We start from the raw sequence: 25,574 nt of genomic DNA, 5'->3' as shown, positions 1-25,574 counted from the left end.
AAGGGGGTTCTAACTTCCTTGACTATAACTCCCAGAGAACTTGGCTTTAAATTTCACATAAACACATCTGTATTGAGATGTAATGAGAAAGTTAAAACCTGCCCTCATAGGAAGTCCTCAATACCAGAGCTCAGGCAGCAACTGAAATTCTTGTGCAGAATTTATAATAGCAGAATCACAGAATATTCTGAGTTGGAAGAGATCCACAAGGCTGGTCGAGTCCAACTCTTAAGTGAATGGCCCATACAGGGATCAATCCCACAGCCTTGGTGTTATTAGCACCATGCTCTGACCACCTGAGCTGATCTTGGGGCTATCCAGAAACCACCTACAGAAATTAAATGGAACACTCTAAATTGCTGTCTCATAGCTGTGTTTGAAAACAAAGATCCAGAGTGTTTTGCTTTGCAAAGGGACATCCCCAGACTGGTACACTTTTGAAATTCTTTACATCTCCTCAGACGAATTCCAAGGCTGCCTTCCAGCCTACAGGAATCACGTAGCAAATGCCAAGGACAGGTGAGTCCTTTCTCCCCCAGGTCAGGATCTGGGGCAGGGGCTCCATGTGATGACTCCTCATTGCCACCTCCACCACACCTGAGCCCAGCAGGAATGTGGCACCTACCCAAAGAAGTTACTGAGGGGAGCAGTGAACCTGAACACGTTTGACTATTTACCCTATGGCACCAGCCAAACAGATCAGCTAGGGTTGCTCCCTATCCGTTCAGATGCAGCCAAATTGACTTTCTGAATGGCCTTTTAAGATGCTCTTTATTTCATTATCAAAAAATTCTCTGCTGCCTTCCTCTACATTGAAAAGGTTTCAATCCTGTTCATACCATCCCATTGTGTGCAGGCTGGCCACACATAACACACATAGTATTCCACAGTTCAGGAACTCCCTTAACCTTCCCCACTAGGTGCAAACAGGAACAAACCAGTGCAATTAGACTTCTATATCTGCTATTAGTTTGCTCCCACTTATCTGCAGCTATGGCTTTTAAGCAGAATGTAGCAAGATGCCATTCTTGAAAAATCATTCCTGAAACTTACCTTTCTTCTCCTCCTCTTATATTTTTCCATACTGTTTGCCCAACTGCTCCATTTTAAAACACTTCTTTTCCTGAAGAAAGGCAGTATCTAAGACTGGTATGCAGTAATGTAGATTTGAATCAGCAGGAAGCATTAGGGAGGCAATATTAAAGAGTTAAGAGTTGCTGCCAATTTGCCCTAATCCCTCAAAAGCAAACATAAATTAAATGGGTAAAAGATTTCCAAATTATTCAATCTATTTTCATTACAAAACTGACTCATTGATGTTAGAGTATTTCCTGAATATTTCTACCAGTCTTCTGTATTATATATTTGTTTTTATGTATTTGTTCTTCCAATCTTTCCTTTGGGCAGACTATTCCACACTTTATTTTATAACCTTATTCCCTTGTTTCTAGTTATGACCCTTCTCACTCTACCCATTTAATTAGTTTCTGTCTTTTAAGTATGTGCCTTTGAAATTTCTGTAAACTCTTACCACATCTCTCCAGCTACACTTCTGGTCATCATACAGCCCAAGAAAACATGTGTGCCTCTGGGTCCCTTGGTCTATACTCCTTTGCCATTTGTCCCTCCAATTTATTCAGTTCATTTAAATCTATCTAAAAACAGGAAGTTTGTGCCTGTACAACTTTCAAGTTAACTCTCACAGTTGTTCCAGAAGGAACTTCTCTTTAATTCTTTAATTTTTGTAACTCAAAACCATATGAATTTACCTCTTGCTACTGTGACACACCTGTAAACCGATTTATCTCCTGCGCAGCTATTCGCTCCAAATGTTTCTGGTGCTTGAAAACACTAGTGTTTTTCCAGTTCCACTCCTTCCCTGGAGCACACAAAAACATTTCTGGTTAAATCTTTTTGACTGAATTCCCCCCAGTTCCTTCCCACTTTATTTTGATATTCTCTGATTAGTCCTACTATCTCTAGTTCCTCTATTAGTGTTTTCATAGTTAATTCATTTCTAACGTTCAGCATCTTACAAGTTTAGAAAGACCCCAGCCTCTAACAAAGATGTAAACCCATACATTTTTCAGTAGGATACAACAAAACAAGGACTCCATGGCTAGAGTATTTTTTCAGCACTACTATGTTTACATTTCTGTGGCTTTCTGTTGAGAATTTCCTACTCTCAGCCTAAATTATCTAATGCAAAAGACTAAAACACACAAACTGATGTCTCTTAAGGCAGTTATGATACACAGTTTCGCCAGCAGTGCTGTTAGAAGGCAGCAGCTGTCTCCCTTCCCTTCCCCGCAAATTAACCAGCTGCACACTGCCTTTGTCGTGCTGCCACTGCCCTGTGGTGAGCCAGGTTATTTTTCTATTTTACATTCAATGCACTGTGCATCTGCACAAATACTTGTATAACGGCACTCTGCACAGATCATACAGAAGCAGAAGAGTGGGGCTGTGTGAGAACTTACAGCACGGCAAATGTCCATCCAGTCCCGTACCGCTCCCATACCCCACTTGCAAGCATCACCTTCGTCAGAAAGTAAGCCTGAAATTCTGTAACTGGGAAGTCTACAAAGACCCAAACACTTCTCAGAAACAAAAAGGAGAATCCTTAAGACCATGTGAATGATTTCTGCATAACTGAGGGGACAAGATGAATTGAACACAAGGTAGATCTGTTAAGGAGCTGAATTCTTTCAAGGATTAGAAAAAAACCTTGATGGCGTAAAGGAATACAAGAACACATTGTTTATTGGAACTTCTTTTTTCAGGGTGTAATTAAATAATTTCAAAAGAAAGCAAAAACTGAAGTAAAACTTTGTCTGGACACAACTTTGAGTGAGGTGGGTTGAATACACAGAACAATGTGTATTATTTAAGGAAATTCTAACAGAGAGAACTCACAAGTCTGAGACCATAGCAAGAAATGAGAAAGATATAAACACCAAAGAGAGATATCTTTAATTATGAGCTATAAATTTCCTGTCATTACTCTGTAAGAATTTACATTGTCTGTCAGTGAAAAGTCATCAACAGTGATCAGCATTGTAAAAAAAGTAACAAGATGTTTAGGAAAAAAAAAATAACATTATATATATTAGCATTCTCTAGCATACACTTTCTAAACCTATACCTTCACCTTCAGTGTATTTAAGTCCTGCCTGACTGAAGCAATATTTAGCAGAAAGAAAAATCATCAAGAAAATTAAATGAAAATTATCAGGGCAAAGAATACACCTAAAATTGAAGGGAAACTATACAGCAACAATTTCAGCACCCTTGAAATCATAGACAACAGGCATGGAATCAGTGACACCTAAAGCACTTCCAACACATTTGCCTGTAATCTCTGCTAGTATCCTCCAGGACAGAGTATGCCTGGTTTCTAGGCAATCCAGTCTACTGCTTAACTGCTTGTGCTGTTGGAAAGCTTTTCCTGAATTCTAATTATACAATTTACACCCTTTACATCTGGGCTGTGTGAACATAGGAGACAATTTTTTTTTTTTTTTCTCTTCACAGCACACTTAAATTTTTTTCAATTATTGTAGCTTCTCCAGCCTGAACAATCCTGATTGTTCCATTCTCTCCTGGTAGGTCATGTTTGCTTTGCTTTCTTTCTTTATTTTCTCCTGAGCTACTTTCAGTTGGCCCTCGTCTTTCCTAAAATATGGTGTGCAAAAATATCTGCAGCAGTCAATTGTTCCAGAACACAGAAGAGAGAAAGACTACAACAATCCTACATGATCTGAGTTCAGACTGGAGCAATTTCTTGGTTGGTTTCTTCCATTGATCAATTTTCTGTAATACAAAAAAATAAAAGTTCTATCACTTCCTCCAAAACAACTGATTAGGTACTAAGAACAGAACACCATATTAGACATATCATTTCTATGGCTGGATACAACATTCTCTTTCTCCTTTTTTATTTCTCATCAGTGCATTCTATGTCTCAAAGTAAACCAGAAAGAGACTGGCTGTTAAAATAAAATGATAGTGACATCAAAGAAACAAAGTAATGAAATGACAGACAGCAATCTTTCTTTGATATATTTGTGCATGGATATATGACATCTGAAAGCCTCACACAGTAATTATGACAACACTTAAAAATGTCACCTTCTGTAAAAAACAGGAAATGGTATTTTGTGACCAAATTGTTGAGAAAACTTTGTATCATTTGTTTCAGCTATATTGTCACTTCTAGTTACAGTGCAGCACACACAAAAAGGCTCCGGCCAAGGTTTGGACTGTTGCATATTATGTATCTACAAACACACAGCTGCCCCTTTTACAAGGGCATGTAGTAACAGGACTTGGAGGAAGGGCTTTACACTGAAAGAGGGCAGGTTTCATTCAGGATATGGGGGTGGTGGTGCACGTCATCCAGAGGAGCTGCAGATGCCCCATCCTGGAAGTGTTTTAGCCAGGTTGGATTGGCTTTGAGCAGCCTACACTAGTGGAAAGGTGTCCCTGGTCATGGCAGGAGGGCTACTAACTAGATAAGGTCTCTTCCAACCAAAACCATTTGAAGATTCCAACAGTATGTGTACATGGAATCAGATTTCTGTATGCCGAACAAAATGTACAGCATCTGTACCACATCCTTTTCAAAAAGAATGGATACAGCATACAAGTAGAACAGAAGTATTATCCAAATTTTGCACAAATAAAACTGAGACAGCAATCAAGTGAACTACCAAAGCTCACATGAAAAGCAGAACAAGGGGCCCAGATCCAATTTTCCAATCACAGTTACAGCTCATTAATCACAAAACAATCTTCCTGTCCTCTACCTTATCACCAAATAACATACACATATGATGCCTGCACCTAACACTCATTCACAGTAATAGTGGAGGTCAAACAACATGCAACAATTCTCCAAAAGAAAGCAGGAAATATTTTCTTTCTTTACCATCCTGCATTTAGGAAGCCGATAGCACTATTTTCATTCTTACCTCTCCCTAAATTCATGCCAGTTCCTACCAAAGGCCTGCACAAGCAGTGTTTAAGCGAACACCTCATCTCACAGCTGAAGGAAACTAGGAACTGTCACTGCAGTACACCTCCAGCAGCTGGTTGTTAAATCAGGAGAACTAAAAAATTGCTTTAGTTTCTTCACTCTTAAAACTACAGTATGATGGAGTGCTACACTAGAACAGCTGGAAAGGGAAAAATCACACCTTAAGTTAGCGTGCAGACTTAAAGAAATAAAGGAGTAACTGAAAAAAAAAAAAGCAAGCCAGCCACAGACATTTTCATCTGCACTTGGAAAAAAGCATGCAAAAAAAGCTAAGAACTGGTATCATGATAACTGGTATCATGAGTTTTCAGATGTTTTTATGAAGAAAATCAGAAATGCTGCAGGAAATGACGGAAAAGCAAACAGCTAAAACCAGAAACTAGGTTAGAAAGGGACATCTCCCCAGAGCCCTAACAAATCCATCGCAAGACCCTAGGGAGATGTTAAAATACAAGGAGCTTTTGCAGCATTTTTAATACTTTTTATGTGACACAGTGCATATATTACAAAGAAGAGTAATGCAGCATGCAGAAACTAAAAGTACAACTGTATATTGAAAAAAGTTCAGGAGACACAACAGCATTTGATCAGATACACAAAGGTAACAGACCACAGAAGGGTACAAATGATGTGAGAAAAACTGAAAAGGGTGTATTTCAAAGAACAGGGAAGAAACCACAGAGAGAGCTGGCAGAAAATATCACACAGGTTACACTTGCAGCTTAGTGAAAAGCCTAATGCAGCATTACAGCAAAGCACAATCTGCAACAAGCAAGCAAAAGAGTCAAGTACCTACATGCATGGTAGACACTCAGAAAAAACATATAACTGGGTACTTTCATGACCTATTTTGTTCACTTCATATTAATGATATCTTTCTAATCACTTTATGTTCGTATCCAGGCAACAGGACCAACCATGCATGTAAGAGCTCAGGATACTATTAATATATCTTTAAGCTGGAGCAGATGACAAATTTTTACAGAGGCAGTGAAGAATTCCAGGCCTTGTTTCCCCACCAACTGGAAAAAACCCACCCCCAAATCCAGAAACCATCCCACTCACCCCCCAGATTATAAGATCTGCTGCAATAAAGCAGCAAACTACTCCCATCATGCAAATTACCACGTGATAAATACCATTTCCACTGCTATTATGTGATATACTTACTTGCAGAGGATGGAAAAGTATCAGTAAAAGTTAGCAGGAAATGGGTAATTGAGACAATCCATAAACTCCTCCACCTGCTCCCCAACACATCTGCAGAATCCTGAGAAAAGGAGGAGGATGATAGGCCAGATGAACTTTGTTGCTGCCATGAACCTGATCTGCTGTCCAGCCTTCTCAACTTTAAGTGAAATATTACATCTCTTGTCCTCATCCTGTATCTCTTACAGAGCTTCCAAACTTGTAACATCAGAATGATTTACAGAAGACTCCTACCAGTAAAGATAGGTAATGCATGTGAACAATTAAAGGCAATGGGATTTTCTGGCTCATGGCAGAAAGAGTAGCACACCGACCTCTACTAAATACAGTATCCATCCCCTCTCTCCAAAAGAAATGCCTGTATGCTATTAATATCACAAGATGAAACTCAGCTGTATAAATAAAACCCCTCATTTCAGCTAAGTCTTCGTCATCTCTCTGGCATTCACCACAGTCTCTTCACAACAAAACTCTCAGGAGGACCTGCAGTGCAGGGGTTTTTTTGCTCGAGTACACTGGACAGGAATGCAAGTCTGATTTTATTACCTCCTCTTGGCAACTTCACATTTATGAACAATTAGGTTGGAATTAAGGAAAAAAAACAAACACATCAAAGCCCAAAGTTCTGTAGGAAGTATTTGAGTAAGTATTTGCAAGTCAGCATGGTTTAAAATGGAAACATACTGTCTGGAAGTCAAGGGGACCCTGCGTGCTCTTTCAAGAGACTCTGACATGCTAGATGACCTCAAGTACATCTCTTATCTTTCCCACATTAAAAAATATCTCCTTAAGCGACCTTGCTAGGTAGCTCACTTTGAGAATTAAAACATAAATACACTGTAAATCCTCCTATTATTATTATTATTGCTGTTACTATGGGGGCTGGAACTGTCGTCAGCACACAAGCAGGACACAATTTAATTTTCTTCAAATATTTATTATGTGACAACATAGCCATCTGTTTAATATTCACTATATTTAGTTTCTGTCTTCAAAAACAGAAGGAAAGAAAATACCAGCTTTTGACTTTTGCTTCCACATATCCTTTTCAGCCACATATGCACTAATACACGGCCAATATCCTTTTAACTGTGGTATCCAAGAAATTGCAGGAAAGCAGAAAGAATTTCAGCTTGGATGAAAACAATTCCAAAAATTAATTTATTCTCCAAGATACAAAACAGGAGAAACTCTAGTTTTAGCAATATATATTTTGACTTCAGCACTGAGAAGGAAAATCACGATATGAAAGAAAATAGTGGGACAAGAAGAAATGGCAATAAAGCACTGTGCACAATGGCCATATGCTGAAAGAGGAGAGACATGACAATATCATATATCTATACAAAACAGTAACTTTTCAATAGCATTAGCTGCTCTCCAGTGGATTATAATTTAAAAAAAAAACATCATTCTTAAGTAACAGTTGTTACACAAAGGTGCCTTTGGCATCTAAATGTATTCTGTTTGCACCCTTCTATGAAAAGGCTTCTCTTTTCCCTGTTTGCACTGTGTACTCCCAGCAGTCTGTATACAAAAATATTTTAACATGTCAAACCATTGGGACTTGGAAATAATACAAGTCAAGGCAGTAGTAAAGAATCTAAACTAAGCAACATGCACTGAGTGAATTTTAAGTAAGGAAAACTAAAAACCAGAAAACATCAGTTAAAACGCACATTTTATGCTTTCCCATTCCCTTATCTACTATTTCAAACCTGAGACCAAGAACCCCTCCCAACACATCTCACTCAGATCCTGGCAGCAGCACCCCTTACCATGCCAGTCCTGATCCACCACTACAATTCCAACATACAGACTCAGCCCTAACTGGGAGTACACCCTAATTTTCTAGGGCTATTTATATACTGTGACAGTACATCAGGTCAGTCATGCCTGAGGGGCCAATATCTAATACCACAACAAAAAAAGGCACAGAGATCAAGCCAAGAAACTCCAGCATATAGGTGAAAAAGCATAAGCCAGGCCCACAAATACAAAACTATAACGCTTGTATTGTTTTAAACAGCTTCTTTTCAGATCTTCTATTGCTGACAAGTCTTCCTGTTTTTATACAGCCACAAGATAACATGCTATAACAGTGGTACACACTGGTATCATTAATTTACAGGCACTTGATGATTGAATGGATAGCAAACAACTCCCATATACAGTATCAGTAATTTGACCTTCAACTACAGATGTGACCTTCTGTTCATAAACTGCAGTTTCCAAATGCATGAAGCAAATTTTTTTTTTTAAAAACTGTGACTAATAAACCAATAAGAATCTGAATATTACCTTTTTGCCCCCCCCAAAAACCCAAAGAGAAGGCTAATCATTTAGAAGAGGTAGCAACTGCTTTGGAAATACTTTTGTGTTTGTGACAAGCACAGAAACTGCCCACATACAAATCACACTCTAGGGAGCAAGGGTTGAGCACTGGCACAGGCCTGTAACCTCTCCTCAGTTTCTCAACAAGGACAAAGGTTTAGACAAACACAACAGCACATGGACCTCTGTCCAAAATGTGCTAACACTGGACTTGGTTTAAATTGAACATGGTGGGAGAACAAGATGTGCCACTGCCTGATCCATCCAAGTAACAACCAGGCCTACTCTCTGTTATATGTATACTCCATGTTATATATCTTGAGAATATCATGAAAAAGGGGGAAACTGGGCTCCCCTTGAACTACATTTTTCCTCAATTCTGTCAAAACTCTGCATTTATTTTTAGTGTTTATCTGCAATGCAGAATACATTTCTACCAAATATTTTATCACCAGTATAATAATCTGATTTTAACACCTTTTTTTAATGGGATATTTGTAATTGCATTGTGATCTGACAAGAATCATAGCCATTTAAAACACTTCAAAAATACAGGACATAAACTCATTCTGAATTTGGCCTAAATCTCACCCACATCAGTTCCTACAATCTGTACTGTCCAGTTCCAGGTATTTCAAAGATGAGCAGAAGAAAGCCTTAGAGACAAATTTGCAAAATAGGGATAAGGAAAAGTACTCCTTATTATTGTTTACACTTATGGATACCTTGAGCTCAAGGAAGCTGTCCAGAAGAGCTTAAAAAGTTTGTTTTCATTTGCAGGATTTATCTATATAACTGACACATAAGTATCAGATTACTTTTGACCCTACATAATTTTAACCTCAATAATGTACTGTAGCAATACACTCTACACATTAATTTGTGTACTGAAATATATTTCCTTTGGCCAGAACTGAATTTGCTACTTTCCAGTATCATTGACAGCTTCCCTTTCTGATGATAGCAAGGTATCTCTAACTAAGCCACTACTTCAAACAAAATATCATCAATATCCCTTTTACAAGGTATTTTTTACGGAGAAACGATTTCACAAATAGAAATGACTCTGCAATCACAGTAATTCATGAAGATGCTGCAATCAGTATGAAAGATACTGACACTGCACTGTACATTCTCTGCCTGTTTCCCAACGGCAGGATTAGCCTTTATATGCCCCTGCACCAAGGCTGGAAGGGCAGAGCTCAGAGCATCTTCCTCACAGCTCAACACCCAGGCCTAGGAACAACAGGACCAGCAATACCATTATCACGAGAAAGGATGATAAATATGAAGCTTTCTGAACATGTCAGCAGAGCTGTGGTATACCAGAAAGATTCATGCCTCCCTTGACAGTTGGAACAGCTGCATGAATTAGCCATTCACTGGAGTGCTGTTCTTTTGAACTTGCCTTTATGTTTGATTCCTACCTGCAGAATGTCAAGTTTGAAGCAGCTGGTGTCCTCATGATGCCATTTTACAGAAATCTAAGGTAGCATATACAAAAAACCAGTCAAACAGTACATAAAAATTATTAAGATTACTCAACTAATTGACAGGAAGAAAGAAATACAATGAACAGCCCACTTGAGATTCCAATACAGTAATTTCATCTCTTCATCCATCACAAATGGTTAAAACAGCTGAGTAAAGCATTTTCTTATCTTTTTCACTGTCATGAACTGGATCTTCTGTCCTGATCTGTCCAGAACTACTTAGAACAGCAAAAGCCAAACCTCATCAGTGAGCTGACTGGCTTCCTCTCCGTCATCTGAAAACCTGGACAGGAACTGTGTGACCCCTCTCCCCTGTCAAAAAGCCTCACATAGCTATTAATTTATCTCTTGCAATTAACAGTGTCCCTGAAATAGATTAAATAACTTGCTGTCCATCTTCAAAGGTATTCTTAACTTGATTTCAGCTTTTCTTGTATTGACAATTCAAAAACATGGATGGATATCTAAGTACTGCTGAAGACATCTAGTACCATCTCCCTGATGTTAGCCATCAGGGTTTTACTTAGGTCAAATAATATCTCCATTTATTAGAAGAACAATTCTAAATGATTCAACAGTTTTCAAATTAAAGGATGTCTCTGATAGGGCTAATGATGAAATCACCACTAACTCTGAAATGACAAAAGCTTATGCAATGGTTTCAAGTCATTTGATGCTGGCAATAACCAAGCAGAGATGATATTGTGGTTTTTAAGTTATACCAAAAAAGGTCTCTTTAGAGAGAGGTTATAACAAAGAGTGTTTGGTCTGGATGAGTCAGAGACATTCAAAGTGTTCATACAACAAAATGTCAGTGAAACAGCATTTTTAGCATATTTATCTAATGCTAAGAAGTTAAATATGATAGATATTAACTAAGCTCCTCCTTGTCAACTCAGGCTGTAAGTGAAGATAGGCTTGACTATTCCCTCTCTGCTGCAGCAGACACAGCCACTACATCTACCGCTCCCCTTGCACTGCACACATGCTCCCAGTGAATGTCTCAGAGACACATACTTGGGGAACCATCGTTTTAGCAGCTCTTGTGAAAAAACAAACAACACATAATCTACCCACTAACACTGAAAGGACAAAGACCTGTTGTGTAGATAAGCTACTGCTCTCCTGTTTCTCTCCTTCCATCATGAGAAACTCAGTTTAACTATTTCCACAGTAATCTGTGCTCTACTGAATTCACCTGTTTTTACCTTTCCTTGAAATAGTACCAACAAATAAATAAAAATACTTCCTTGCAAATTAAGGAGCCAGGGTACTAGATACCACAGACACCTTCCATCAATGTATGTTATGAAGATGAAATAAAATGCAAGAGTACTCCACAAAAAGTCCTTAAGCAAATGCCATTTTTCATTTGATCCCAAATAATTATTTCTAGCACCAACTACCCAGAACTTCAAAACAGCTGAATTCAACACTGGGTGCAAAATGAAAAGACCAATCACAAATCAAGATCTCCTTTTAAAAACACTTTAAAAAGGAGTTTTCTGCATTTATTTTCCCTCTTTTGCATAAGTTTCTCTTCCAATCCTCAAAACCTGGCATAGTGAGATTGTCCTTTAATCTAGAAAAATGTAGGCAGCAACATTTTCATTTTGAGTGCTGCTGAAGAAGTAGAGGAAGGTGACTGACTTGCTATTTTTTTTTTTTTTAAATCCATCAGCAAAGTCTGTGACTGTCTCCTGCCCCAACTTTCTGCTCTGGGAGATCTAATGCCCACTCTACCACCAGCCCTCTTTCCATCCCTAAGGGCAGGTGGCTCACAACCAGCCCTGCAGAGCCCTCAGAAATGAAGCCCACACCAGCCACAGGTAAGCGGGCAGTAACACCAGTGTTTGCTGCATCCTATACCTCTTATTCAATCTGTAGGCTGACTACTCCAAATAAACAATTTCAACAAAGTTACCAAAGAGGCAGACACCTCAAAATTTGCATGTAGGTTGTCAGCAGTAGTGTTACAATAATGTGGCCTTGTAATAGCACAGAGCTGAAGCTTTTTTTTGTTGTTGTTTTAACATATTGATCTGCTTAGTGTTAACTTCTCTAGTCTCTTCAATGTGAAGATGTGGATTTTAACTAGGTAATATGGAAAAATGGGTCTGCTTTAGTTATAGTACCTAGAACCACTGATCACACAGATACTTTTGTTCAGAACTGCTTAAGAACGAAGTACCAGACCACAGGAGAGTGCTCAACTACATCAAGTGCAAAACAAAGATGAATGTAACCAGATACTCAGGTCTACAGAAAAAACAGTAACTCTACTAAGAGCACACAGATTTAAATATCTACATATATAAATTACAAATGAAGCAATTCTCCTGGAAAATAATGTTGAATTCTTGATGTAGAAAGCAATAATAAAGTGATAGTCTTTTCCCCTCTAAAAGGAAACTTTAAACAGTGTAACTAGTGAAATTACTTTCTGATAATATGGCACTAGGATGAAAAGGGAGCCATACCTCAACAATTGCTTCAATCTTAAGTCTAAAAGGATTTCCTCTCAGTCACTCACAGTAACTTGTCTAAAGACTTTGCATGTTAGTTATTATGTTAGAATATGTTAGAACTACTTCTTCACAGGTAACACAAACACAAGGTGCTCAGTGATCTGGGCTGTTAGGAAATGGAAACGGATTAGGAGAGGGATCCGACCATCACTTATCCTACCATCTGCTTTCCCACTGTGGATTCTTGCCTGTCACCTAACTCTAAGTTCCATGGCCTAAAGAAACCACCTGTGTCACTGCATGTTATTCTTGCATGTTTTTTTCCCTTAAAGAAATGGGACAGAAAAAGAGGCTGGCTTAATAAGGTAAAAGAAAATACCCCATCTGGCCAAGATGACTGCAAAGGAAATTGCTGACTCATAGCTCTACATTAAGTGCTTCATCCACCCTCAACCTCCCCACTTCCTTTTTCCCTAAAAGTTCTTACTTTATTTTTCTCCCCATATGCTAGCAAAGCCTAATCATCATTTAGGCCGAAACACTAATGCTGTTGTCACAGAAGGGAAGACCAAAGGACAAAATACAGGAAGTAATTCAAGGTATGGGGGTTTTTTTCCCCAACTCATTATTCCCCAAAGACAGAGAAAAAAGTCTGAGCAAGCTCAGCTCCCAAGATCGAGTATTTCAAAGCTGTAAACTGCACATAGCACTCTTAAACACCAGCAAGAAGTAATCCATAAACAATGCTTACTCACACAGTTTGGTTCCAAAAGATCAATTAATACCAGGAGATACAAAATAACCCTCAATCTGTAACATACTTTCCATCTTAATTACAATACAGCACATATAGATGGTAGAATTAAATTAACAAATTTTAAAAAATTAATTTTTTTCACTGTATTTTTATGATTCATGCAAGTTAGAACTTGTTTTATTTAAGAGGGACATATCAAAGTTGCTCAAACAAGATTAATTCTGAAATGTTCTATCTTACAAGGTTCATACACCTTCTGAATGTGGTAGCGTACATCCATACACGTGCCTCCATGTGTGTTCCTTCTCCTGTCTACAATTCCTACACTAAAGCAAAATCCTAAATTGCAAACTCCACAAGCATCCCGCTGGTATCACACAGGCTGAGCAATCATCTGATAATCTACAGGGGTATCTTGAGCTAAATTTAAGTTATAGCAACGATAACTGGTTGTTCTCAGGGTGGAGGAACTACAGAACTGAAGCAGCATTGCCAAAAGGTTTTAGGTATTCTCCGACAGCCAGGTCTTCAGATTCAGAGGCCTAGATTCCATCTGAGGCACAGGCAGATGCTACAAAGCTTTGTATCTACTTCTGCTATCTGTCTTAGCAATTTCATCTTCCTTTCTCCTCCAAAACTTGTTTTTTCCTTCTAACCTTCTCGCATTCCTCATGCCACACTTGCCCATCCTCCCTGGTCATCTGTGAATTCTCTAGCATTTCTCTTTTGGCAACACAAGGTGACAGATGCAGTACCCTCCTGACACGCTATTTTCTGTTTCATTAGCACCCAAAAACCTCGTAGCACCTAAGCACATCTGCCATTTCTATGGACCCCATTCATACCCTCAAATCAGACTGAGATTAGCTCAGTTTGTTGGAGCATGACACTAACAAGGTTGTAATCCCTGTATAGGCCACTCACTTAAGAGCTGGATGCAATGATCCTTGTGGGTCCCTTCCAACTCAGTATTTCGTGTTTCTGCAATCCTTTTTCAACAGCCATAGTTCCCACAAACCTAGAAGCTTCAGCTTCCATCTCCTTTAACCATCAGTCTGTACTCTGGCCTGCTCCAGCTCACAGCTCTGGGATGTCCCAGTACAGGAGCTCCCTCCTCCCCTCTCCATACACAAACTGCAGAGTCTAGGCTATAGCACAGCTTCTCACTTCTGGTGCTGCTCCAGTGTTGACCATACCACAGGCATGGATCTGCAATCCAGGGGAGACATCAGGCTCAGGCCCAGGCTCACACATACCCAGTGGTGCTGGCACCCTCAGCATTTCTAACTAGCCCTACAAAGTCTTAAACATGCTAAAGATATAGCTATTCACTTGACATTGCATCTCTAGGTTAATTCTCATGGGAACACAGAACATTCTAGGTGCAATGCCAATATCAGTAACCACATACTACATCTATGTTGTATATATGCTGCTATTCAAGAGTCAAGACTATAGTAACAGATACGCATTTTTGCAATAGTTTATATTCACTATCTATATTAAAAAAAGACCCCAGCTGCCATACCAAGACTCTCTACAGCAAAAACAAACCTACTGCACTGCTCAGCTAAGTTACCAATTCTTATCCACCTACTGAAAAAAACGTGATACTACTTTTTCCCTGGAAAGCAAATTAAGGAATGGTGGTAAAGACTAAAACTACAGTAAAGAAATGCTGCAAACATTGCATGTCCTAGCCCCTCAAAAGACCCCATGCTTCCACCATCTTCTGATACAAATTTAAGTGACAAAGTGCTAAAGCTGACTTGCTCTATTTGCAAACACGTTAAATACTGTTACCTTTAGCTGAAAATTAAGATGGAAGTTTTCCAAGGCAAAGGTAATGTGTGTTATATACTTTGAAAATACACAGAGTAGTTTAATAAATGTTTATCATTACTTTCTTGCTGGAAAGAAGAAATAAAATGAAGAAAAGCACAAAAGCCAAAGAGAATCTAATTTTCTCTTTTTCCAATTAGCATACCTGTGTTGGGAAAGTCTTTTGATAAAGCCAGTTGCCAACCAGCACAAGTTATTTAATTGTGATGAGCAACATGATGTGGTGTGATAACAACAGCTCAGAAGGCTGAGAAATTGCACTTGGTGAAAATTAATAGCAGCTGTTAAGAGCAGAATCTTCACAGATGTACAAACATCACAGATCTCTGTATGCAATGAACTTTCCTGAGATAAAGCTTCTCTTTAGAAGAGGTAAGCCCCGCTGTGCAAAGCACTGACCATACAAATTCACACAACAGCTCTTCTACCCAGAAATAAACTCTTTTAGAAAACATAACTTTTTACTGAAACTAACTTTTGGGTCTCCTTCTGACAGCTGACATCATTCTCCAAAGCAATGCTTTCTCCACAGCAGAATGTCCAATATCTGTAAACTACCTTAGATCTCATAGTAACAGAAGAAAAACATTACACTTGACTCTTTAAACAGTGCAATCAGGAAGCACTCTTACAGAAATTGCCCCATCAAACATCACAACTGGGTGGCAACTGGTTTGTAATCTCTGGCACAGGGCCCTCCAGTCCCAGAACCATTCAGAAAAATAGCAGCTGGCACACAAAGATCAGAAATGTCAATATTGATTAAAATTACATTCCAATGTCAAAATTTTAAAGCCATATGAAATTTTCAGACTGCTGGACCTTGGGGGAAAAGAAGCAAAGCTGGCTTTCCAAAAAGGTTTCTGATCTCCTGGAAAATACAAATTGGTAATGCTGTAAAAGCCAACATTGCAGCACGAATGAAGTCTGCCTGTTGCAGGTGCTCTCAACCTCAGCATACACAGTCCCTCCTTTTCTTACAAACCATCTGAGTGCAAAGGCTCAGGGAGAGCAGGGTTTACCTCGAATTCTTAACAGGGTGACACACTTCACTGGAGTTAGAAGCAGACAAATATGGTAGAGGTAATCTTATAACTGCCTGTCTCTTGGAAGGGCCAGGGGGCTCTGATGAATGTATTTATTGCTGTAATCTTGAGCCAAATGCCTAAGGGTGACTGCTATTTCAAATCCTCTAAAGCCTGAGAAAACAGATAATCCATTGTTTAAAGATTTTAACTAAAAAAGACCAAGGTTGCAAAGCCTCAGGCAGAAAGAACAATGAAACACTAGACAAGAGAACACTCTGCATTAGTTTGCTGCCCACATACTGCTGTGCTTTGCACACTATACAAGAAATAGCAGCAACTGGACCTTTATACTAAGAAAGAGCTTTTACTGAAGAAGGAAAAGAAAGGGGATTCCTCTGCCCAGTCTTATAGCTACTTGCTCCCAGATGCACTACACACCAAAGTTTTCAAGCCCTAGCAGTGATTAGTTATACCCAATATGAGCTACATTAAATAGGCACAGAATTTTTACAGCACGTGGCACTGCCAATGAGGCCCCCTTTCATAAAAGGCCTCAAGCTGAATACTTAATATTGTACCACTCAAAAAAGACAGTAGTTATGTACAACCTCTGCAGCTAGTACATTTAAAGCATAACTATGCTGTGCTAGCAGTGTAATGGCAATGCTGACCTCCTGCAAGAAGCTTGCCAAGCCAAAAAAATGCACTTTATGACTTGCTCCCCAGGAGAGAGACAATATATCTGAGCAACTGCGACAGGGGAAAACATATTGCACTCACTGCTCTAAAGTACTGCTTCCTAGAATTTGTCATTTCCAAACCAAATAATAATTAATAAACATTGCTAAGAATTTTTGTGTGACGCTTTCTCATCACTGTTTAAGATGATCTTGGGTGACAGTGATAGGACAAAAAATCTTTTGCACCAGTATTACCAACTCAAAGCTAGATTCAGATCAGTATTAGTCAAAACTCATTTCTACTTTTTTCTTGTATTCCACACTGATTTCTGCAGTCTCAGTGAAGCCAGCCTTACAAGCAGAAAAAAGGGATAAGAAGTCTCCTCACATTCACAGGATGAATTTCACTGCAGTAGCCAGCTTGTACTCGTAACTTTCCATGAAAAAAAAACCCTCATCCTACATTTCTTTCTGCATCTCCCTTCTTTTCCTTCAAGACAGATGGAATCAAGCTAGGTAAGATTTTCTAAAAAGTATTACTTAAGGATAATTAATTTTAGGAAATTTAAATTTTAAGACTTGAGTGTTATATCCTAATGTCTGTGCATATAAGGTCATTCCTATTTCACGTGGCTGAGAGCTCCCTCATGTTATTCTGGCTATCACGAAAGTCCTGGCATTTGTGCTCACAAGCACTGCAACCACTTCCCCAGCTCTGTCAGCAGATTCATAGCTACACTGGAAGACGCCAGTGGTAAAAGGTCATGACTGCAAATGAGGATGGAACTCCACTGAGCCCCAGGAAAAGTTACAGTATCCCAACAGAGCAGCTGGCAGAGACTGTGGAACACCAGTGTGAAAGAGTTGTGAAGACAGGACAAACTGAGCAGTGCTCTTCACACTCGTTTTCAGGCTTGCTGTTACCCATCCCATCCTGGAAGATGAAGCATGAGGTTTCTAAATCACTAACCCATGAAGACCGAACAACAGCTGTACACCCACCAAATGCTCTCTCCAGATAAAGCCTAACAACAGAGAAAACCAGAATTTTGCATTTGTGGTTTACACCCTAGAGCTGTATGATGATGTGCTTGGCTGAATTTTTATTATTTCTTAAGTTGGCTCATTTTTAGAAGTACCCAGATACTTTAAGACAAAAGCGTTTGCAGACATACCCTTCAAGAACAACCCTGCTTCCAGTGCAGGCACTGTATCAATTTCCAGTGCCCTGTCTCCCAGCACTGCCTGGAGCTGATCCTCACCCTTGCACAGGATGTATTTCAGGAAGATATAATTGCAGGAAGGGGAAGGGGCCTGAGCACTCCCAACAATTTCAGTCCTCAAAGATCTGTCCAGAATAGTATCATGGGACAGACTGCCTGTGCAACGGTGCTAAGAGAAATTCTTGAGGAAAACACAGAAACATTGATTTTGTTTGGGTGATTTGTTCTTTCTTTGGTTTGGGTTTGTTTATTGTTGTGGTTTTTTGTTTTTTTTAACAAGATATGGAAAAACCGAGCCCAAGAACAATTCCATAGAAACATAACTAGTTTTCTGACATAACGTGTCACATCTTTCTGGTAAAGTGCACAGGACCATAAAGATAATGCAGTACTGCTCATCAGAGAAGCTGGGAAGTCTTGGGGTAGATGCAAATAAAAATGAAGCGCAGAACCTGTGAACTCAGGACTGGTCTGCACCTTGATCAAAATTACTACTTTGCTCTTCCCCAGGGCCCATTTTCTTCAGAAACTACTATTGCTATTACTTCTTCAATCTTACCCCTTACAAGAAATCAGCAAAATAAAAGTTAATCCAGTGTCCAATTAGAAGTGGAAAAGAACAGGCAGCAATGAAGGAGTGCAGTTCCTGGCTCTCAGTCTGCTGGGCATGCAGCTTGGTTGTTATCATGCTGCTTGTTTCAGAGCTTCTCATGAGCGCTGTTAGTTACGGCTAGCCTAGATTTTAAAACTTTGCAGGACTAATACAGAGAGAAGTAGCACAAGACTCCTTCTTACCCCAAGTGAAACTGAACTGAGGTGACACATCTGGCACATCTTTAGGTGGTGACTCCTCTCCTCCAAAGACAGGGGCCCTGGCATACCATCAATTCATCTTATCCTCAAGGTACTCTGCTGTGGTGTGCAACTACAAGAGCATTTGAGCCTGACTGGGTTTCTTAGTGATAAGTTACATTTTCCCTTCTGGAGAATGATAACATAGCAAAAAAGGAGGTTGGTTTTGTTCTGTTATTTTAATTTCCACGTGAGTTTCCTGATCCTCCTTGCTGAGCTCTCATGCCAATACAGAGAAGCGCCACTATAGGATTGGATTGCTTTCCTCAGCAGTAGTATCAGTTTAAATGCAAACCAAGAAGAGTATGTTCAAAGGGCATCTTCACCCTGTTTTCATTTAGCAACAGGAAAATACTAGGACTAACATAAAAATAATTATACCATAGCTCTACTACACACAAGAGAGTTAACAACCTCAGAGAAACATTATGTTCAACACCAACTGCAATTATGACAATTCCTGAACACCAGTTTACTCTTAACCTGCCCACATACACAACACAAGACCAAAAAGAACTTTCCAGCTCTGCCTGCTACCACAGGCACTGTAGCATCATGTGTGATTAGTGAGGAATTTGGATTTATAAGTAATGCTGGGAAAGGCAAACATCAATATTTTGTTTGAGGCAAAGCAAGTTTTCCTGCAGAAAGCTTTGTGTTTGTATGTTTACATGGACTTGGGCCATGGAAACACACCCTGTTCCATGCACAGTTACAGGATACCAAAATATAGATGCGAGCACATGATAACAGCACACTTTCACGGTAGCCTTGACTCAGGAAAGTAGGCTTATTCCCATCATGCTTTGATACAAGTGACCAGATCAGAAAAAGAAACATAAAGGAAGGATATGGATGTAGGTCTCCAGACAAAACTAAGTCAGGAGACAGTGACAGATCTCTTCTTATGAGGAAGATGATTATGACTCAGCCATAAGTAAAGCACATGTATTTTGAGCTTCAGTATCACTGAGTGAATTCAGGCATTTAATTAAAAATAAAACAAATGAAATTACAAGTAACAAATTAAATACATTATTTGTAACCAAAATGGGGGGCAGAGGAAAGCTGAATGTTTCAAAGCTGTTCTGGACAATAGATCAGACATGGAGACTAGCAATTTATGCCAGGCTTCAATGCTGAAATGAATCTGCCTCTTTACAACTGCTGGGGTGGGCCAGGATGCCACTTTATCCCACTGAAAAAGCAGGTTTAACACTACAATAGCTCAGAACGTTCTCCTGAAAGTGGATTCACATAGCTGATGAAACAGAGAGCTGCAGCACTCCTCACACACAGACACTCTGTTGATCGATGCAAGGTCTACACTAGTTTCTGTCTGCTTTTTTTAATACCTCTGCAGCCCTCAACAACTGGAGGACAAGCCGTTTGCCAACAGTTAGGTGATAATGCTTTCTGTTCTATGGCTCCATTGCTGAGACAAAGGATGTCACTTCAAAGACATCTCTATACTTTAAGCTGACCTACACACAAGTGATAACCAGAAAAGAAACACAAACAAAACATGGGTGATAACAGATTCAAGAGGATGACATTTTAAGGGGTCAGGGAAAACACAAAACTTTTCTCCACTGAAATTTCTGCCTTTTATTAGATTGCACAAGAGTTCCCAGTCTTGCTATGCTCCTTGTTCATCTTGGGCCATTAAATATTAAGAGGTATTCAGCTTGCTGTGAAATTACATTATTCATCTCAGTCATGCAATGTGGCCACTGTGCTGGGCCACTCCAAACCTGACCTTACCATTTGTTCAAAGTTAAGCTTCCAGTAGTGCAAAACATGGACTGTGCAGGAAAGAAACTGGTCTCTTTACAGAAAAAAAATCATAGGCCATTACCTGACACGTTGACATTCTCTTTGCTTAGAGTCAACTATAATATCTGCAGCTAGATTTTGACAGACACACCCAGGATTTGGTTGGACTTCTCTGGGACAGGCATGGCTGTCCAAGACCACAGTAAGGTCCTGGCTGCGACTTACAATGGAACCCTGGCTGTTGAACAACTTAACCACACAGGCAAGGGAAAAGACAATGGACAGCTGCAGAACAAGCCATAACAGTCAGCACTTGCAAAAGCTTTCAGAATAAAGCATGAGTGGCACAGAATCCCCACATCAGCATTAGCTTAAAAAGAAAAATGTACAGAAAAGAATGTTCTAAATATGGGAAAGGTAGTTAAGATCAGAAGAGACAATTTTACATAATTAATGGTGAAGATACTAAAAATGCTACACTGAAAAGCAGTCCAGGATTAGGAGCAACTTTGTCACTCTGGAAGGTGTTCAACTCAGCTTCTGCTCAGATACTTATGCTGCTGACATTCTCTACATCTGGAATGACATTCTCAGTTTTTAATATATTAAAAAAAAAAATTCAAAAAATATACTCCAAAAAAACCAAAAACAACCAAATGAAAAAAAACCTTCCAGCAAGTGATTCACCTCAACAAATGGGGACATCTACTTAAGGGTAGATTTAGAAATGAACAGTGCCTAACATACCCTTAACATAAAGGGAACTTAAAGTGCCTGGCTGACAATTGAGCTGTATTCTTCACATTAATCAGATGAGTCCAACTCTCATCATCCAAGAGAAGCCAGATCTGACTGCTTTAAAGCCCTTTGTGATACAAAATTTTCCATTCATTCTAAAGCACCAGTAAGGGCCAGGGAACAAATGCAAAGTCATTCAGTAAGAGATTCTTAAAACAAAAATAGACATTTGTAAATGTTCTGTGGTTCTTCTAACCTTTCTGAAGTAAATCTCAAGTTTCTCAGCTTTTCTAAATTGAGTTCTACTATTCACAACGTAGTACAGCTAAGGCAAATCATTCCACCATTTCCTTTGAGGAATTAATACCAAAGTGATTGAAAATGTAAGAGTTAAGAACTGCTGAAGAGCTCTAAAAACCCACGTGCAAGCTCTGATTTTACTTCAGAAGTACTGCCAAGTAAATTAGCATTAATTAGAGACAAGCTTAAAGACCAGTAAAATATTAGGCTAATGGAATAATCTGGAACCGTAAAATGAAACGCGATCAAAGGAAAACAAGTTGCTCCATCACCTAATCTAATGGTCCTGATACAGGAGCCTCCCAACACAAACCACTCAGAGGAGTGCAATATTCTTGGAGAGTCCCTAATGTGGAACTGAAGGATGTAGGAGAATGGAGAAACAAAGAGAAGAGTAAGGACAGGGTACTGGGGTTGTATGCTTTCAAAAAGACTGAGCAGATGGCAGACCAGAACTGCAAAAAGAGATTAAGAAGGGATCAAATTGTCATTTTGCTGTCCCTCTTTCCTCCTTCCCTCTTGCATCAGTTATGACAACCCATCTCCCAATCTAACAACTGAATACAGAGAAAAAACTTACATCAATAAAAAAAGCAGCAGTGATCTCTGACTCTAGAGAGGTCTATGCCTTGGTGTGCCATCTAATACATGCAGCTTTATGACCTATTCTCTCTCCCACTGTGGAAACCCTTCCTGAGGAGGCATCCTCCTCTTGTGAGCTACTGTACAAGGATGGGAAGGTAGGAGAGGAAGGGACAGACCCTGCTGTCTCTTGCTTTACAGAGAATGCCCTGGACAATCTTTTCTACTAATGGAAGTATTTCTAAAGGGAAAAAAAAAATAAAAAATTTCAGAATAATGCACTACAGTGTTGAGAGAAAACCGATCAGGCTAGTGCAGTACAACTGTATCCCACACTCCCACTCCACACTCAAAACATGTGACAAAATGCTGTAGATGTTAAGTGCAGTGTGGGACATGCAAAGCACAGGGACCACCAGCACTAGGATCTGCACAAGTTTTGTACACTGAGCAAAGGACAAAACATATCTCTCCTTTTTCAACTTCCTTTAACTTTGGAGAAAAAAAATATGAACGTTGGTAGCTGAACAGCTACTTGCAATGCATAACTTCATAATTTCTATTTAATGACAAATATAAAATTCACTTAATGGAAAGAAGATGGCATTATCACAGACTAAGTTAAGGTGGTAACATTCAGCTTGAGAAGAGCTGAAAGCACTGTTGATACTCCACATCTGCAACCCCAGCAGGAAGAACAGCTGTGGTTACACACAGCTACAAACACATTTGGGAGAGACAGGTACTTAAAAACACCTTCTTGGTGCTGCTAGTACATAAGCAAGTGCTGTATGAAGCTGTCCTTTCTTATTTTGTACTATTCATTTGACTTGACAAATTTAATAGCACACTGAGTCTGTATAGAGAAAATGTGCCCACCCTTCTCCTTGTTTGAAGACTTTGGGCAGCTTTAAAAAACAAGCAAATAGCAAATCCCACTTCTGTGAAAACAGATCTTGTTACACTGCCCAGCATAAGCCACAAATATTTTGAGAAGGTCCAAACTGCACTTACAATCTTACCAAAACCCTCACATTCACTGCTAAAACAGTTAGCTTACAAAAATTTTAGAGCAGGCAAGAACGTGATGGAGGGTGGCTTCCTGTTGCAGAAGATTAATTCATCACTCTTGTCTAGAGAGTTCTAGTGCATTTCTAACAGAGCACATATGGATTGAGTCTAGTGATCTATATAGCTTCCTTTCAGCATATGAGTCTATATCAAAAACAGTTACCAAACAGCAACTGCTAGAGGACAAAGACCTTTAAATATCACTATGCAGGAAGAACAGGTAGGGCTCTCATCTGTACACTCCACTAAATCTTTCAGTGGTGATTTAAGACAACTGTGCTCCACAGCTCTACTGGAGATTCCTGCTTCCAGAGCAGGATCAGCAAAGCAAAAGGTCTGTCTGTACCTTCACTACTGTGCCACACAGCCTGCCATCTCCAGCAGCTGAAGCAGAGGCACATGGTCCCTTCTGATTTTACTGTAGTGGGAAAATTGCCAGTGTAAAGGCAGAGCAAGAAAAGAAAAACAAAAGCCAGACTTTGAGACTTTCAGAGCTGATGTCAGAACACCCAGAGATCAGGCAGGAGCTGCACCAGCGCATGGTGCCTGCAGACTGTGCTGTTACAGGCCAGAGGTGAAGTGCCTCAGCATAGGCATAATGAAATGCAGTTTCACCTCTCTGCATTATGTTCAATTAGCCAAAGCAACTGTGTTCAGCAAAGTCACAGGAAATTTTCTAAAGACAGCTAATGTTGTTTTGGGCCTTCTAAAATATGCTCCCAGTACTTGCCTTCCATCACTCCTGTGCTGCTCAAAGCCTGTCATCAGAAAACAGCAGCAACTTGGATGTATTTGCCTTGAAACAGATTGGAAAGACAGCTAGAAAGGAAAAAAATGAACTCAAAGACCCCTGCATCAGCAAAGCAAGAATAAGACCAGAGAAGCAGAGAGAACAAACAGGAGCATTCACCCCAGTTATCTCCAAAATCCAGGACAAACCCTGCACCATTCCCAGTGCCGCCACCACTGACTGTGTGCTGCTGCTGCAGCATCACTGCCTTGCACCCACAAACTCCACTGCAGCTGCCTGTTGAGCTGGAAATTTGATACACTGCAAAGGTTGCTGACAGCCAGAGGCTGCTCCCTTGTCTATAAAATATCCTGTAATAAATTACATTACAGATTGGGGAAAAGGATTCAGAAGAGCGAGAATTAAAACACAACCTTATGAGAGCTAAATGAGACCAATTAAAGGAGATTTGCTACAAGTGCTGAGGGATTTTGACCTGAGCTGTAATCAGGGATAGATATACATTCCTTTAAAAGAGGAAAATGAGCAAGAGATCATGTGTAAACAACTCTGCCAATTAAAATGAAATGGATTATCTTATCTGTGCAGCTCTGCTCAATCACCACATATTCCAGATATACCACGGAGAGATCTGAGACAGTCATTCCATCCTCTGAAACAAGGCTCAGTGATAGGGAGATAGGTTGTGGTTCACAACACATTGAAATCTCAGCTGCATTTGGTTATTTCCCCTTCCCCCATTTTTTTAAAAACAAGCATGGAATTAGAAATGTAAATACAAAAGTAGGTTCATGATATTTTTACCAGGCCCCTACATGAATTCTGATGCAGATCAGACTGAAGGTTAGGCACAACAGTGAGACATGCTTTATGCAAAAGCCATGCAGCAGATCCCATTATCACTGCAATCCTAGATGCTGCTGGGAGACACAGCTTGCCCAGGAACACTCACACGTCCTGATAAACAACTGCACATTACACCATACCTCAAAACACTGACTCTCAATTTTTCTGTATCACCACCTCATTTTGCTGCCAGATTGGGTCCCCACTCTGAGAACCCATACCCACAAGCAAAAGTCATTTCTGCAGCTGGAGCAAAAAATTTGACATGGACAGATGCACCACTGCTCCTGCTCTGTGCCCTTGCTCTCAACTCATTCTGAGCTGCATCCTTTTTTGAAAATTCAAGTCCTACATAGTTCATATATGCATGCAAAAATTCAGTTTTACAAAGGCTGAAGAAATACTGTAACAGAAAAAGAGAAGACCCATTAGGAAACCACATTCAAGAAGTTTTCTTCTCCCCTAAACACAGTACCATGTGCTTAGGGGAGAACAAAAACTAAAAGAGCAAACAAAAAGAGGAGTTTGGGATAAAGATGAAAAATTTAGGAAGAAATCTGCAACCGGACAAGATAATAACTGTAAG

At 39.6% G+C, this 25,574-nt stretch overlaps 1 protein-coding gene across 3 annotated transcripts in view; it reads right to left on the bottom strand.

Moving 5' to 3' along the window:
- The window catches only part of NDST2 (N-deacetylase and N-sulfotransferase 2), a 106,756-nt gene extending 104,877 nt beyond the window's left edge, over window positions 1-1,879 (bottom strand). For all 3 annotated transcript variants that reach the window (XM_015632879.3, XM_033515831.1, XM_015632880.3), the window contains exons 1-2: window positions 1,790-1,879; window positions 1,054-1,146 (exon numbers count right to left, since the gene is read on the bottom strand). The gene's annotated coding sequence lies outside the window, so the exon portion shown is untranslated. The remainder of the gene's footprint in view (window positions 1-1,053; window positions 1,147-1,789) is intronic.
- Window positions 1,880-25,574: the final 23,695 nt, after the last annotated feature.

The sequence above is a fragment of the Parus major genome, chromosome 6, assembly GCF_001522545.3.
Source record: "Parus major isolate Abel chromosome 6, Parus_major1.1, whole genome shotgun sequence".
Lineage (NCBI taxonomy): Eukaryota > Metazoa > Chordata > Aves > Passeriformes > Paridae > Parus > Parus major.
The sequence above is the reverse complement of the archived record's forward strand: the minus strand, read 5'-3'. Positions and strand labels throughout refer to the sequence as shown.